We start from the raw sequence: 18069 nt of genomic DNA, 5'->3' as shown, positions 1-18069 counted from the left end.
TCTGGACCGCTAGTGCCGGAAGTTACAAATACAGCCGTCAGAGTAAAGTAAAACGCTGCTCCAGAAGCACATATGGCTTCATGTACATTGCACTCGCAAAGCACATTTACACATTGATTCCTGATAGTTATCTGAGCATGGGAAGGCACAGAGACACAGCACTTTTTTGGGCCAGGGAAGCTTTGATCACGCCGCTAGACCGGTGAAACTTGCTTTCGACCAGTTATGCCTTTTTCCTGTGGCACTCTGCTGCCGTAAAAATGTCCACGTTTTCTCAACGGCAAGTTTCACGGCTTACACAGGGTTTTAAAGAACTTCTTTGGCAAATGACGACAAACAAGTAGAAAACGTGTTCAGCTCGCTGCTGCCAGCCTCCGCCACGTTGCAAAAACAATTTTTCGACGTGCAACATGGTTGTTCGGTGGCCGCACTCGCGCTGCAGCGAGGAAGTGGGAATGCGTGATACGGCAATTGTCATAGAGACCAGTGGTTCGTTCGTTTCGCGGTAGGCCTACCGAGGTGAACGACGACCGTGCTTGCATAACGTACCGCAGGATGGCGCCACCGACATCATTAGATGCTGGCTGGAAGCAGACGAAGACGTGCCACCTGCTTTTGCCACTATGATTTATTAAATACTTTCAGCGGATATGATATGTTACCGCTCGATAATAAATAGGACTGAGGTACACGAACCACTTCTGTCCCACGGTGAGCTGAGCAAGCACTCTGCCATAGACGGAAACAATTTTATCCTTTCATGAAATTAAGGAACCCCAAGTTACTCGCTTATATTTCTCTACGTAAAAGCAACCATTAAAATATGTGCTTGAGCGAAAAGTGGCCACTTTCCGAGAAAAGTTTTCAACTTTTACTTTTCCTTTATGGTTGCTTCCCTTTGGCTGGAACGATTATTGATGCCTTGCATGGGAGGAAGTGATGTGTCAATCATTGTTTCAGTGGCCCTAATTACTTGAGGAACACTCGTACGATTCTTCCTCGCTGTATTTGCATTTTAAAGGGATGCTGAACCCAAATCTGGATTCCACAAAACACGGCGGCAAAAGCGTGCAACGGGATGCTACAAACACCAAAACATCACCCGTATACCGATATCTCGACCATATTTTCTAAAAAAGGAGGTGCATTTGACAGATATGTTGACGTCTTGTTTCTCCGAGAAGAGTCGAGAAGGAAAGGGAACGGTCTCGCGTCTTCCCCGCCTCGCCGCCTTGATAGGGCGAAGCGAAGAGAGGAGAAAACCAGATACGTTGACGCCACGTCCCTCGTCGGCCTCGTTCAATCTTGACCTCTTTTTCCAAAAATACGGCCGTCAATTCAAAATATCGCCTTACGAGTAGTCTCGTAGGGATTCTAGCGTCCCACCTACAGCTCCTGCATTGTTTTCTGAAATCCAAATTTTGGTTCACCATCCCTTTAAGGAAAAATGCATGTTGCAACTTGTGGTTTATTCGCTCTGTTAAAATAGTTTTATTGCCCTGCAGTTGTCGAAGACTGAACTGATTTAGTAAATGGATCGAGATTTAAAGGCGTTTTGCGTTTTTACTTTCTATCCCCTTCTATTACAACACTTCCAACAACAATCTTTTTGCTGCAAATATTTGTCTGTGTTTAATCACAGTTAAAATAGTTTATGGCACTTTGAGGAACTGCGGGGTTTTCTATAGTACTTGCATCGCTTTTTACAAGGTGGTGAACCAGAACCACCTGCTCCAAAAGCTGAATTCAGAGGGGGGGGGGGGTCACACTACCACAGCCATGATGGAGCACTCACACATATTTTTGTTGCAGACTCTACCTCTGAGCATCGCCAGCAATGACGGGGCCCATGTGCTGGACGGACCATGGGACGCCACTGAACCGATCATTTTCGAGCCAACCACGGGAAACAGCGGCTCCCAAAACCCGTCCTGGTGGATTTCAAGTTAGGAGCATTAGGAGCCTGCCAACATTGGTCGTCAGCTGCGATGCCTCTACAAAAGCCGTTATACCATGCCGGTCATTCGGGGCACGCTACCACATCCGTGATGGAGCACTCAAACATCTTTTTGCTGCAGGTTGGTTATTTGAAAACTTCAGCTTGCTGTCATTCTAGCAACTAATGTCTGCTAGTGGTATTGTGGCCCAGTGATTGCCAAATTTAACATAGCTCTCTCGAAATTTTCTGACAATTATGTTGTAAATTTTTTTTTTAATTGTACAGTTAATGACAACTAGTTACTTTCCAAACAGGAGTTGCTAGAATTTATTCTTGCCTTTGTTCTATGCTTTCGTATTTGGTTAGACAGCACTAAACCCCGGTACAAGGAAGATTTTGAAAACTAGTTCAACAGAAAGAAAAGACTATTAAAGATAGCCAAAAACTCGAATGTCGAGGCAGCCTGGACCAAATATAACTCTTGGGCCAAACTCTGTATCGAACGTATGCATTTCTTCGAAGACAAATTTTATAACTGTGACCTGCCTTTAATATTATAGAATAACCAAAAAACGTTTTGGAAACTTATTTTCTCATATCAGTCATCCTGTTCAATACTCTTGATGAACGATGATGGCAGTGTTATTTCGGACGCTGTATGTCCTACGGTTTTGAACAATTGCTTTTAGTCTACTTTTACTGATGGAGATAGTTCCTTCTTACCTTTTGTACCAGATGTCGATTTTAGGTATATGAACACTATTTCTATAACACCGTCTGAAATTGCGATATTGATGATAACCTCAAAATTTTCAGCTTGGCTGGTGTCGACTCAATTAATACAAAAATTCTAAAAAATACCAAGGGTGTAACCAGCGAAATAATGTCACCAAAAATAGGTGATGAGGCAAAGTAAAACTGAACAAAATGAACGTTTAATGGGGCGAACTTTGCCCAAATTAAAGGGAAATAACAGCACGTCGGAGGCGTCGAGTGTCTTCAATGCAACAGGGTCGAGCACAAGCAATAACTGGTTGCATAAGGCCACGCGGGGCTTCTTTTATAGCACTTTCCTTTCTAGAACATTCTCTACTCGAACATTCCGTACTAAAATATAGAATTAACCACGGCCTTCTGAAATTTTCCAGAAGCATCGTCTTAGGAGTAAATAAAAACATCTGCCGGTCCCAAAATTCAGACCCGGGACCTCTGCATGACAGTCGGGCGCGGTGCCCACTGGGCTGCCCCTAAGCACGCCGTAATATGCAGTCTACTTTTCCAGCATTCGTCCACTGGTTGCATCCCACACGAGCGGATGGTTGGGAAGGTCGTTCCAATCTACAAAAGTGGCGACCGTCACTCTGCGGGAAACTACCGTCTTATATCATTAACCAGCGTTGTATGCAAGTTGTTAGAACCCAATATTTTCTCATGTAGTATCGCATTTGGAATCTACTAACAACTTTTTCTACCAAGATCAGTACAGATTTCGTAAAAGATATTCATGCTAGAGGCAGTTGCCGGAGTTCACCCATGATATTCATGTTAATATTAACACTAACTCCCAAGTATGATGCCATATTTTTTTATGACTCTAAGGCTTTTGATCATGTATCTCTCTGTCATTTAATATCAATACTTTCCTCACTGAATCTTGATTCTCTCACTTTATCATGGATTCAAAATTTTCTTTGTGAAAAACAGCTCAAAAGGGAAAAGGACAAAAAGGAAGGACTACATAGGATAAGTGCTGAATAACAACTGATTTTTCATTGGAATGTGTAGATGGCACTATGTTTGCACAGGCATAGGGCGCACCGTGGATTTTGCACTTCTATCTTCTTCATTGCACACTCCACATGCTAACCAAGATCCAGAAAATGAATCTCACTGTTCGTTGGAGTCAGTGAAGGTTGGCTCACTCAAGATGGTCTGTTTTTTATTATGTAGTAGGTTTCCTTCATTTCCTTACACATTTGGTCTTGGTGTTTAAACAATACAATGGTGTTGGAGAACTGCGGTTTGCACCCGCAATCGCGACAGTGCACCGCTAAAAACTAGTATTAGGTCCCTTGCAATGAGCTTTGGTGTTCTCAGAGTTCGATGTTCAGGCATCGCCCGGTCACCCAGGTATCCTGGTCACCAGATAGAAATCAGAAACATTAAAATATATATTTTTGTAATTATTGGAACTTTATATATTCTGAAATGTTTTCTGTATGTCCAGTAACCTATGGGGCTGTCATGTAATGAATACTCTTACTTGCCTAATTTCTGTGTCCTGGCCCCTTTCAAGTAATTTCATTTGGGTTTACAGCTTTCTTGAATCACACTGGCACCTGCAGTGCACTTACGTGTAACTCATAGTTTGCAGGTATCGGGTGGTTTAGTTCGTCATTGCATTCTGTTCAGAACCTAACCACATTCCACATTTTTTTTATTTTTCTTTGTTTTCGAGGTTCTATAGTTGTTCATATAGACTTGATTGCTGTGCAAGTTACGAACATTGCCTTCCACTTGAAAGCTGGACGTAACCCACTAATTATTTTTCAAGAAAAAAGATACGAACATGTTTTACTCGGTGCTGCATCTTGTGTGCACTTGCTTGAAATTTCTTACTATAGTCGGTTACAAGTCAAGAAGGTAGGAGAAGCTCCTCCCACAAGTGTGATGCGCCCGTTTCAAATCTCTCCGCAGTCGAAAGAAGAGTTCACTGGAAACGCTCTTTGTTCCGCTTCAATGGATTCCCACTTGTCTCCGATCCCACTTTTTAAGAAAGCGACCTTTGTATTCGTCGGAGAGGAAACCGAGCCCCTGAAAGCAGCCTTTGTATCCATCGGGGGGGGGAAGCTAATCCCCGAAAGTCGTATTTGTTTCCGTCGGTGGGGGAGAACTCTAATCTCCCTCTCGTGGCTTCCACAATGCTAAGTCAAAGCCGAAAGATAAAAGCAAATATGTACAAAAAGGCAAGACCCTCCTCGCGCGTTGGCCGCGACGTCATGGATACGGTGGGACGCTATTGGATGCGGAGGTGGCGGAGGGATATCTGATTCCCTTTGAGGGGCATTTGCCGCTACCTTCTTAACCTGTAACTGACTATAACACGGTGTTCAAACACCTATCTCTGGGAGGTGCACTTGGCAGTAACCTCTGAAATTAACTTGTGACAGCAGGCTTGATGAAACTCATTGAACGTGGAAATTTCATTTTGAAAGGTATTTTTCGAACTTGCCTTGTTTAAGTGGTTTCATAGCATAAGTCACAAGTTGGTTTCACTGCTTAGTGCCTGCCAGAATGAATCTGAGTTACCTGCACTGCGCTTATGTATAACTCATAGTTTGCTGAAATCGGGAGGATTAGTTTGTCATTGCATTCTGTTCAGAACCTAATCACATTCCATTTTTTTTTCCAGGTCCTGTAGTTTTCCGTATGGACTTGATTGCTCTGGAAGTTAGAGATTACCTTCCACATAAAAGCTGGACATGGCCCACTAATTTTTCCCAAGAATAAAGGTATGAACAGGTTTTACTCCGTATTGCATCTCATGTGCACTTGCTTGAAATTTCTTACTAACATAGTGTGTAATTATCTCTGAGAGACACAGTTGGCAGTAACTTTTGAAAGTAACTCGTGACAGCATGCTTGAAGAAACTCATTGATTGCAGCAATGTTGTCTTCGAAGGCATTTTCGGACTTCCCTTGTTAGTTCGTAGCATAAGTCTCAAGTTGGTTTTGCTGTCTAGTTCTCGCGAGGAGTTAAGCTGAGGCTCTTGCAATGCGCTTACGTGTAACTCATAGTTTGCAGAAATTGGGAAATTTATTCTGTCATCGCACTCTGTTAATAATCTAATCACATTCCATATTTTCTGTTTTGCTTTTCCAGGATCTGTAGTTCTTCATATGGACTTTATTGCTCTGAAAATCAGAGATTTCCTTCTGCATGAAAGCTGGAAATGGCCCACTAATTATTTCTTGAGAAAAAAAGTTATGAACATGTTTTACCTAGTACTGTATCTTGTGTGCACTTGCTTCAAATTTCTAACTGTTTAAGCACCTGCTAACCGCTGGGATGCGCAGTTGGCGTTAACTCTTGAAAGTAACTTGGGCCCACAACCTAATCACATTTTATGGGCGCTAGATATTTAATTTGAATTGTTCCGGCATCAAAGATTAGTTGGCGTGTTCTCCGTAACTTGCGGCACCAGAAAGCTGCAACTCTCAATTACTGAGCTGCACGTCAGGCGTGACAACGGGAATCATTCACACATTAAAAATTAGCTGCCGTGTTGTCCACACCTTGCAGCAACGGCTAGAGCCTGTTGAACCGCTCGCTGCAATGATCTAATAGAACGGACGTCTCAGTGAACAATAATTATATTAGTAAAATGCCATATTTATTGTTCACTGAGGCGTCCACTTTGTTAAGTCACTGCAGCTAGCAGTTCAACAGGCTCTGGCCGTTGCTTCAAGGTGTGAACAACACGCCAGCTAATTTAAACGATTCCCGCCGTCGCAAGTTACGGAAAACATGGCAGCTAATTTTTGATGCCGGAACAATTCCCGTATCCGTGCATCACGTGCGGTACAGTGACTGAGAGTTACAGTTTTCTGCCATGCTTCTACGGGTCAAGTTACGGGGAAAACCGTAGGGCCTCATTACTCTCATGCACGTAAGACATAGTTAATGCTATGACCATGATGGAAGACAACGGTAATTGTACCGGCATCAAAAATTAGCTGGCAATTTCTATTAATTTGACGGAATTTGTTTTTACAGTGAATGTACTTTTTGTCAGGATCCGATGAGCTTGGATTGTGTCTAACTCTGGACCGGGAATCTCTGACAAGTCCAGTGTGTAATCCACGGCGAAGGGCCCTGTACAGCGCTATTTGTAAGTGCTTTTTATTCTAATCGTTCATGAAAGACGTTATGATTGGTTACTTTTGTGTTCGAAGTCATGTTTATTTCATTTTTGCTGTTAAAATATGGCTGTCTTCTTGGCGGTAGATGTGTGCTGTAGTAAAGTCCTCCCAGTAGGTCCAAAGCCGAATGCCACAGAGCGTTGAGTTAGTCCTTATTTGCCAAGATTCGGCTTGTTGGGTGCGAGTGGAGTGTCAGTTACGTCACTGCGATATGTGAATGTATTTGCCAGTAATTGTCTTTAGTCGACGATTTCTTTTTATATGACTGATTTATTTTAAATTCTTGATTCATTCAAATGTCATGTTCTTTCCTATAACAGGGTATTTATTCGACTTAATTTAGTAGTACATTTGACGCTAGTGAGCTGAAGAGAAAGGCCAGCGGTTTGATTTTTAACTTGTAAATGATATGGAGGCAATATGGGTACATTTATGACTACATATTTCTGTGCCGCAAATACCGTAAGCCTTAAAACATGTTTTTGTTTGTTTTCAAATCAACATAGAAATATAGGTGTGAACTTAAATGGCGAAGTTCTAATTATCAGTTCTTAAAAACTGGTGAAAGGAAAACATTTTTTTTTTTTTTAAATCTGGTTGGGGCAGCGTGTCAAAGAAAATTGAAGTGAAAATTTTTTTTTATTTCAGAGAAATATTGATGGCGCGAGGTGCCTTGCAACTAAGTCAATAGTCACCTCCTTTCAACTGCTTTTCTCTTGGCATTCGGGCGTGCAGAGGAGAGGTGGATCGGCTTCGCCTTTACGTTGAGGTGGAAACAACGAATGACCATCTCGTTGAGATGAAAAGAGCAAATGATCATTCTGTGATGTCATGGACTTTGCCCGCATAATTTCAAATCAATCTTTTGCCGTCAATATTGCTCTAAAAATTATTTTTATTTTTTTTCGCATAAAATTTATTTTTTTGACACGGGTGTCCCAACCAAACTGCTTAAAATATATATATATTTTTTTTTTCAAAGCCTCTTTAAGGTTAGATGAAGGGTTGAGGGTCACTATGATGTTGCAAGGTTAGGCCTAAGCAATTTATAGATTCACCTTCCTACTATTTGAAAAAAAGAAAAAAAGAGCTCTAAATTCGACATTGCAATGCAATGCATTCAGAGTGGTGCAACCAGTTCATTCACATGCAACGAGAAATTTAGAGCCCACATCTATTGTGCAGCTAGCTGCATGATGAAGTGGCACACATGAACAGCTTGCTGACTATCTAGTAGTGTCGGTTGTGGCGGATCTTAGGCATGCCACGATGCATTCTTTGTTTTGACATGTGGCACATTTATCAATTATTTTAACTCTTGCGAATCAAAACCTGTGTGTTCTTGGGTTGGGGTACTTTTATATATATATATTTAGAGTTTGTGCATTTTAGTATGTATAATTGTTTCTTTAAAGGTTAAAATGTACTTTATGGCAAATTAGCTCCTTGTAGAGTTGAAATTACTTTTAATTAATGGTCTCCCCAAACTGAAATGTTACATGCATTCGCTAGCTTTTTTTTTTTTTTTTTTGTAAAGTTGTAAAATAAACTAAAATATATGGCAGTCAGCACTGAACCACCACAATAGATTGTTCACACTAACTAATCTATAAAAACTTGGACGAGTCTACTTGGACAAATCCAGATGTTAAGAAATTGCATTCATCCTACCCTTTGGGAAAGTCTGTATAAATATAGAGCTATGTCTTTTGCCACTGTGGGCAGAGGCCAGCTGAATTGCTACCGTTTGGAAGGTGGAGGGGTGATGTGCAGGGAAGCTAAACCCTGTCCCTCTCTCCCATATTGTTTGCTATAATTGTTTCAAATGTCAGGAAAAAGGGGGGGGGGCAACTGCCCCCTCCCCTTGCACCCTTGTCCCAATGCCACTGGCTGGGGGTGCTAGCTTGGGGATGCCATAAATAAATGCAACCACTTACGGCTGCCATTGCATATAAAGGAAAACATAGAGAGAGGGAGAGAGATGTGGATTATTTTTCTTTTAGGTGTTCATGTCAGAAGGGGTACTAATGGTTTTGGATGGTTGCGGCTGAGTGAGCTAGCCATGAGTGCTGCCTAAGTGTTTGGCTCGGACTCTTGTTCAATCGGCAAAAATGCAAATCCCAGCCAACTATTCAAGTATATTCTGTGAATGGCTCCTGGGATTTTCGAAAATGGTCTATTGTCTTGCAAATGAGTGCACTGGTATTAACTAAGGGCACTTAGCAAGCTTACCCTTTTTTAATATTTCTGACTTTACATTTATGCATTCATTCTTCACAGGAGGAGTGGCACGACGGATCGACCTGCCCGGTGATGCGCAGTGATGAAGAGCACTCAAGTGCCATAACTCTGGTGTCGGAGGACCACTTCTTTGAGGTGACGGATATTGTGGCTCGTGCTGTGCTCGATCTTGCACTGCACTGGGTCCACGACATATCTTACCGTCAAAAAGCAAGCCGGTCACTCGCAGTGATTGGGCACTTCATTGGCTTGAAGTACAAGATAAAGTCCGTCCTGGCTTTGGATCTGATATCAAAGTTAGAAACTTTTAGCCAAAGGGAATTTAGGTGCCAGTTTTGGTTTTTTTGTCATGTGCTGAAATTAAAGTCTTGGTTTATTAAGCTTTTTTCTACTGTTTTTATTCTTTCCATGCTGACTTTTCATGAAGACCTGTAGCCTCTGTACAGGCTCATTATCTATGTGCCGTTCCACATTTCCTATGCAACCATCTTGTAAACATGTACATAGCCGATTTTAGATTTTAGGGCTACTGTTCATTGCAAAATACTTGAGTTGTCCCTAGTTGTATGCAACAACTCCTGCAATAAGGCCAAAAGCATTCCACATTACAGTGAAATCAAGAGAGGTATTGACATTCATAAAATAATTGCAAAAAGAAAAGTACAGTGGTCGCACTTTAACTGGCTAGAAATGCTGATTGCCAGTAGAGTTTTTTTTCTTTTTTTTTTTTACTTTTTTTTCCAGCAAACTTTTTATTAACAAACAGCCAAATTTACACTTCTGTTCTAATTTTCTTTTCAGGCGTTTCTGTTACTTTTTCGTGGGTTAACTTGCACTCAACAACACTACAAAACAACATACAAGAGTATAATTGAGTGGAGTTTGTGTGACCCCTTCCTGGAGAGTGTGTTTAATTCTTTTATACAGAGTTTAGGCACACGGAGGTGTACTTTACGCAGTTCTTTGTGGAGAGTAATTGACTCTATTAAAGAGTTAAGCACTCTTCGAAAAGGGGTCACACAAACTGCTCAAGTGTGCTGTTATTTGACATTAACTCTCGCTATAGAGCATACTTAACTCTTTAGTATGAAGTGTAGGCAACACTTCTAATGGAGTTTTATTTACTCTCCTCAAAATGGTCATCACAACTCTTCCTAGAGAGCATGCTTAACTCTTTAATACAGAGTTTAAGCAACACTTCTATGGAGTTGTAGTTACTCTGCACAAACAAGTGAAATCAACTCCTCCTGGAGAGTTTTTTTAACTCTTTACACAGAGTTTAGACAACACTTTTAATGGACTTCTCATTACTCTACATAAAAAAGTGAAATCAACTCTTCAGGGAGAGTATGTTTAACACTTAAGTACAAAGTTTAGGTCACACTTCTAATGGAGCTGTAGTTACTCTACACGATGGAGTGAAGGTAACCCTTCCTGGTGAGTACGCGTAACTCTTGAATACAGAGTTGAAGTTACTCTACATGAAGGAGTGAAGGTAACTCTGCCTGGAGAGCCTCCTTAACTCGTTAACAAGGAGTTTAGGCAATACTTTTGATAGAGTTATAGCGACTCTACACAAAAGAGTGATATTAATTCTCGTCAAAGAGTTTAGACAACACTTTTTATGGAGTTATAGTTACTCTACACAAAGGAGTGAAATTAACTCTCACACTTACACATCGAAAGAGTAGTGCTGACTCTGGCAAAAGTATTGGCATGACTTTTTATGGAAGAGTTAAGTGAACACTCGCATGGGAGAGTTAAACTGACTCTCGTCGTTGAAGAGTAACTGTTACTCTCAATAGAGAGTGTGGTTTGCGACAACCCAGATACTCTCCAAAAAGAGTCGAGTCGACACTTGTCGACTCCTTTTTTTTTAGAGTGTATCAGCGTCCGCGTTGACGGTTGCCATTTTTCAAGGATTTACGGATAGATGGATGACTGAATACTGCTGAACCCTTTGAATCTGAGAATAAAAAAATCCGCTAGAAGGCGGCTCGCGCCGACCTCTAGTGGCGCAGGCCACCCTCTATCCGCTCGGCTTGCCGCCCTGAAAAGTTGAGGAGCGTTCGGCTGGGCGTGCCGATTCTCTCACTCCGATGCGGAGGCGATCCGAAATCTGGTAGCTCCGACTCGGATGATTGGAGCGCTCGAAAGTGACCAGCCGAATATACCATACAAAAAAGGTCTGAAATTGACGTCATAAGTGGCGTCAGTGCGGAAAAAGATACCCGGCAAGCTTGCTGTTGCACGCGCTGCCCACACGAGCTACACGCGCTTGGCGGCCCAATGATCCTAGTGCGACGTCATGACTGGTCGGAGCTTTTTGTGTTTTCTCACGTTTAGTTACTTCGGAAAAAAACGCACGTGATATTCAGGTTCACGGGATAAAAATACGCCAGAATTCACCTCTGACTCATATTTTTTTTTAAAAGTAGTGTCTCAGCTTCTCTTTAATTTTGAAAATTTGGCTGTAGTGTAGATAACACTAACACAGTTTCAATTTGTTTTTACACACACCACGCACGCGCGTGCACCATCCCGTTTTGAAAAAAAAACAAAAAAAAAAAAAGAATTTCCCTCTTAAGATCGTGACTCCATAGACCCTTTCCGAAATTCAGTCTGGCAACTTCGTTCAATATCATCATCGAAGAAATTGCATATGTGCGGTACCATTGGCCGCCTCCTAGTTATTCTGGTTACAGATATGGGAAGAAGTTGAAGGTGGTTATACGTGGCTTGCACTGACGTCTCATCGGATACGTTTGACCACCATATAAGAGGGGGAGAGGGAAGCTGCTTTTCTAAGAATTTTAAGTGACGGGTTAATCTTCTATAATCTTCTGGGAGGATTATAGCGACATATGTGCGAATTCAGAAGGCACACAAGAGGATCCTGATAAGAGTGGAGCTCCTTCTTTCCCTCTTCTCTGGTGGTCATCAAACCGCTCTTTGAATGACGTCACGTGCAAGCCATGTATAAGCGGATGATGCTAGGCCTATATTCGAGACGGTTCCACAGGGCCACGAGGAATATAATACAAAAGTTGCGTAAGCGTTTACTTCTAACTCAGGTCCAGTCAATTTGTTGGCGGCTCGCAATCACCTCTAAAGCCGCTATGTATATATTTGTTTTTTCTCAAGGCGTTCATGCAAGTTGCCGCTTTGTTCTACCCGGATGTATTTTGTCACCATCCAAACTGACACCGAGAACAAACTGTGCAGTGAAGAGCGCATTCTCGTCCGCCCATGTCTTGCGAAAGTGGCGATGCCGGATAAAATACTACAGACCACAGGTTCACCTCAACCATTAGTACGGCTAAAGTGAAACTGATACTTCAGTCACCAGATGGCACTGAATTCCCGAAAGGGCATTCGCACAACTGGAAGTCCTCTCCAGGGCACAGAAGAACGAAGACAAGTGGAAGAAACGCCTATGCATGAGACAGTCCCATACCCCCAACCCTTCGAGCCCGTAAACTAGACTTCGGTCTATTGTTTGGTTCAATAAAGTTTTCAACAACAACAACAATGTACTTTTCGAAGTGTTGATCGTGGTGGGTTTGCACCGTTGAGCGCGCTTCTTACCGAGCACCGGTGCACTGCAGAGAAGCAACAACCGTAGAATCGAGCTTTTGCGGGTGTTTCTTCTCAGCGGTACGCGGGTCCTCGGTAAGAAGCGCGCTCAACCGAGCTCGCGGTCAAGACTTCGAAAAATAGGAATATCAGGGTTAATCTCGAAGCGAATATAGAATGGCGTATTATTCGAAACTACAATTCGAATATTCTCACAACACTGAAGTTTTCTCTCAAACTTTCTGATATATTCGTTCGCGCTTTTGGTGCGTGTCGCGGGACCGAATTTTCTACAAGGACTAATTTTTTTCCGTTTTTAGCAGAGGGCCGCGAATTGGGCGTCGCTGGAAAGACCGCGGCCATCCGAGAGCCGCAACTGGCTTGCGGTTCGGGGTTTAGAGACCCCTGGCGTAGAGGAATCTTTACAATATGCATCATGTTTATATCTCTTTTTGCAGAGCCTTCATATTGATTACCCCACATATTTCAAGTAACAGAATATTAAATACGTAAATAAAGAAAATAGACAAGTGTTCGGGTCATTTCAGAATTATTGTAGTTTTCTTTGATTATTCGTAATGGTTCGTTTTCCAAGTATTCGGGTCATGCGCATGTTCCCTGGAATACAAAAATCACACACCCGTGTCCTATTTCCTTCAACATAAACCCGAGTAAACATGAAAAAAAACCTGTCTGACGCTAAAATGGACGGAGAAAAACACCAAATCTGTTGGGAAAAAAAGGTAAATCCTGAGAAAACACCTCGAATTCGAAGCTAATAAACCCCGATGACACGGAATCCTACCAATATTATTTGCACGCTCTTATTTCTAGGTATGGACAGATTCAGTTTGAACAAGTACAGTTGATAATATGCTTTGTCAAAGATTTGTTGACTCAGCATATTGTCCGTTTGTCACCTTTCTAATTTGCAAGTAATTAAAGTTCTGCATTCTATGCTCAAGAAACTGCGTTGGGGAAGGCGATTGTTTATATTAAAGGAAACTAATTTAGGAGCTCTGCTAATTATCGAGTGTTTTAGAAAGTTAAATATTGTTTCTAACCGCAAATAATTAATGGTTCAAGTGCAGATATTCACGGGGTTAAAGAAAGTAAGGAAACATATTAAACATAAACTGAAAGTGAAAAGGACGAAACAGGAGCTCAAGAAATTGCTTGCACCACGCGCAGCTGCTGGAAGCTCAATTTCCAATCAATGGATATATATGTTTTCTTTTTATGCCATGTTTACTTACCAAGTTTTGTGCGCGCTCGCGCGTTTTTCAGGTCTCGTAAAAATTAAGCACCCGCAAAAATTCTTGGGCCTCCCAAACCTTTCAGTCGGAGGAACGGCTCGTGGTGCGTGGTATACGTCAGCTGTTTTTTTTTTTAATGCTTTGGCCATCGTTCTTTTGCTTTTATACTAGCTTACGCATCCCAAGTAGAGCGTAAGCCGAGTAACTGTAATGCGTTCCTTATTTTGGCTCGGAGACCACTGACCGTATACAAGCTTTTGACTTTTTGATGGCCTAGTTACACAAAGCCAACAAACAACTTTTTTTTTCGCGTGCACAAAAAACAAATTTTGACCTTAAGCTCGGCGGTCCGAGAACTCTTTCACCGCGCTTCCTCGCGGACAGAAAATTATAGACTTGTTTCATGTCCACCTCGACCACTGAATCTCAATATCACGTTGAGTTCCCTCCTGTCGTCAAATGAATTCGTTGATTCGGCGATTACACACTGGCGTATAGTGTTTACAAAATAATATCCGCGAAACGATAAAAAGACATCTGTAACTAGCTAGAGAACACATCTCTATGGTATGCACTATCTGCACCACCGAATGAACGACACTCAGGTGGCGTTAGACGACACGGTTTTTAGACTCTTCACTGGTGACACTCTGTAACAGTTCAACAACCTCTGTATCAATATCATCTGTTGGGCTAGTTGGTTAGACATGGTCAGATAAAATTAGCGCAAACGACAAGAGAAGAGAAAGGTAAGACAGGACAGGACAGAGCGCTACTCACAACTGACGTTTTAATAGAAAAGACAAGAAGGAAGTGAAGCATCTTAAAAAAAAAAAAAGGAAGAGGAAAACCCAACGAAAATATGCCCGCGCCCTAGGTTGTCTTTCTAAAAGAAGAAGAAAAACGCCAAAATCGTGACTACCTTGGGTTCCTGCACTAAAAGAAGAAGAAATAAGAAAACATCTCAGAAAATAAGCTAGAACGTTCAGATGTTGAACACTTCGTTGGACCTAATGTGAAACAAAATTTAAAATTCTATCATCATGTACACTACACACTTCTTGCGGCGTATGGATCGTTACTGGTGGAGTCCAAGATAGCGTAGTTCTTTTGGTGAAAGGGTCACCGAAGGGGCACTGATGCAGGTGTTCCCGCGCGTGATGATAGCTTGTGCCTCGAAAATGTCTCTAGCTCTTTTTTCGCCGTAACGCCTCAGCACTTTGGTGTGGTTCAGCAAAGGCGAGCAGTGACAGTCTCGTACATGCCTGGCGAGGTGTCCTGCTGGTGACGACTTTAGTGCAAGAGCATGCTCTCGAAGACGGTCATTAACACATCTCCCTGTCTGGCCCACATACACATTTCCGCATGCTAAGGGTATTTCGTAGATTACACCACAGCTGCAGTCCACGTATTTGTGTCGTTGGTTTACTCCACATTGTGCATGTAGTATCTGCGCGTTGCTGATCTTCGGACAGAGCTTCTTCAACTTATCCGGTGCAGATAGCACGACTTCAACATGGAACATGGAGACCACCTTCTTTAAGTTATGCGAAATACGATGAATGTATGGTAGGACTGTTGGTCGGTGTCTTCTGTCCCTTTTTTTGTCTCGTTTACCGCGAGAAGTAATCAAACACTCAGCGACTTCATACAGCAGGGAACTCGGGTACCCAGAAGACTTGAGTCTTTGCACTTGGGCATTAAAACTATCACTTGCTCAATGTGCACAAGATTTCTTTAGTGCTGCTTTCAAGCAACTGGTAACAATACCTCGTTTTATAAGCTTGGAATGGGCCGAGTCAAACTGTAAAAGTCCTTTCTGGGTTCGTGGAGAGTACATCCAGCATGTATGGTCTTGAATGAACGTCAGCCTGAGGTCTAAAAATTGCAGGACCGCATTCGCTGGTGTCTCATAAGTAAAATTAAGGCCCTTTCCTCCTTTTAAGAAGTCTGAACGTATGTTGTTGATCACTTGTGCCTCTTTGTCATCCGGGCAACATGTAAGTAGAACCAAGTAGTCATCGACGTATCGAAAAATACGGGATATTTGTTTGTTAGGCGTTCTGTTGGCTATCTCTCTATCACATTGAGACAAGAAAATGTCGCATAAGATAGGAGTTACACATGACCTTATACAAATGCCCTTTTTTTGTATGTAGGTCTTGCCATCAAAAGTGACCAGAGTGGCAGAAAGGTAAAAGCTCAGAAGTTCTAAAAAAGATTCAACCGGCATGCCACATTGGTTTTGAGAAGGAATTGAACCGTTTGCTTCTATGCATTCCTCTACTGCTGTAAACAGCTTATTATGTGGGATCGAATAAAACAAGTCTTCCACGTCAAGAGAAAACCCATAACGGGCTGTAGTGGAATCTTGCTCCAGGTAACAAATTATCTCCTCTGAGTTTTTTACCAGAAATGGATCATCCAGATGAAGATGGGACAATTGTTGTAGGAGAAATCGGGACATAGCCCCTTGCCACGATCCTTTCTCCGTAACCACTACACGGAAAGGGCATCCTGTCTTGTGGGTTTTTGCAGTGAAAAACATGTCCAACTGGTTATTTGTAGTAGCAGAAATCAAGTTCCTTAATTGAGCCAACTCAAGCCTGTGGCACTTTTGGAGCGCCTTCGCCTTTACTCTTTTGGTCTTGACATCAAATAACTGGTTGAAGTTCTTATTAATTGCTTCATTAACCTTGTCTAGGTAGTTAGAACGAGGAAGCACTACAAAACCTCCCTCTTTGTCTGATACCAGTAGGTTTAAGTTATTGCCTTTGAAATAATCGACAAGACGGGGCATTTGTAACTTCTTTTGGCCAGCAGTAGTAGTATTCTTTAACAGCACATCAACACAGTCATTAACACAACGGGTACTTTCATCTTCTTGCGCCTTGTTGGCTATATCATGAATAATAGACACTAGCTGAACGCCCTGTCTCTGTGGTGTTGCGCAATATTTTGGACCTTTTTTGAGCACCTTGCCTATCTCAGATGGTAGAGATACATCACCCAATAGGGTTAGAGTTTCTCCTTTCCTTTCTCTGTTTTGTACACGTAGACTCTTGATAAGAGGAACGTAATTCCACCATAAGAATTCGGCTTGCTTACTTGCCGAGTCCAGAAAGGCTCTGTATCTTCGTCCTTGTCCGCCACCGGGATCCATTCCGCCAGCAATAACCCATAGGCACGTTCTGCAGTATCTTACTTGTCTCCACATCTCAGAGCGGACGACCTTGCATAATCACTTAGCATGATGTTGAGATGGTCTAGCGAAGCCGAACAATCCAATAAGGTCTGGTGGTGCTACACCGTACCGGATGGCAACCGAGTAGAGACGAGCCTTGCAGGTCGAGACGGCAATCATGCTGATATAAAAAGAAATAGAGTCCAGAGGGGAGAGACACGGAAAAGGGCCCATTGTAGAAGAAAGGAACTGCATCAATATCATCTGTTGGGCTAGTTGGTTAGACATGATCAGATAAAATTAGCGCAAACGACAAGAGAAGAGAAAGGTAAGACAGGACAGGACAGAGCGCTACTCACAACTGACGTTTTAATAGAAAAGACAAGAAGGAAGGGAAGCATCTTTAAAAAATAATATAGGGTCATGTGTAGCTCCTATCTTATGCGACATTTTCTTGTCTCAATGTGATAGAGAGATAGCCAACAGAACGCCTAACAAACAAATATCTCGTATTTTTCGATACGTGGATGACTACTTAGTTCTACTTACATGTTGCCCGGATGACAAAGAGGCGCAAATGACCAACAACATACGTTCAGACTTCTTAAAAGGAGGAAAGGGCCTGAATTTTACTTATGAGACACCAGCGAATGCGGTCCTGCAATTTTTAGACCTCAGGCTGACGTTCATTCAAGACCATACATGCTGGATGTACTGTCCACGAACCCAGAAAGGACTTTTACAGTTTGACTCGGCCCATTCCAAGCTTATAAAACGAGGTAGTGTTACCAGTTGCTTGAAAGCAGCACTAAAGAAATCTTGTGCACATTCAGCAAGTGATAGTTTTAATGCCCAAGTGCAAAGACTCAAGTCTTCTGGGTACCCGAGTTCCCTGCTGTATGAAGTTGCTGAGTGTTTGATTACTTCTCGCGGTAAACGAGACAAAGAAA

The sequence above is a fragment of the Ixodes scapularis genome, unplaced genomic scaffold, assembly GCF_016920785.2.
Source record: "Ixodes scapularis isolate PalLabHiFi unplaced genomic scaffold, ASM1692078v2 PGA_scaffold1__304_contigs__length_218370807, whole genome shotgun sequence".
In the NCBI taxonomy this organism is placed as follows: domain Eukaryota; kingdom Metazoa; phylum Arthropoda; class Arachnida; order Ixodida; family Ixodidae; genus Ixodes; species Ixodes scapularis.
This window is presented reverse-complemented; position numbering follows the sequence as displayed.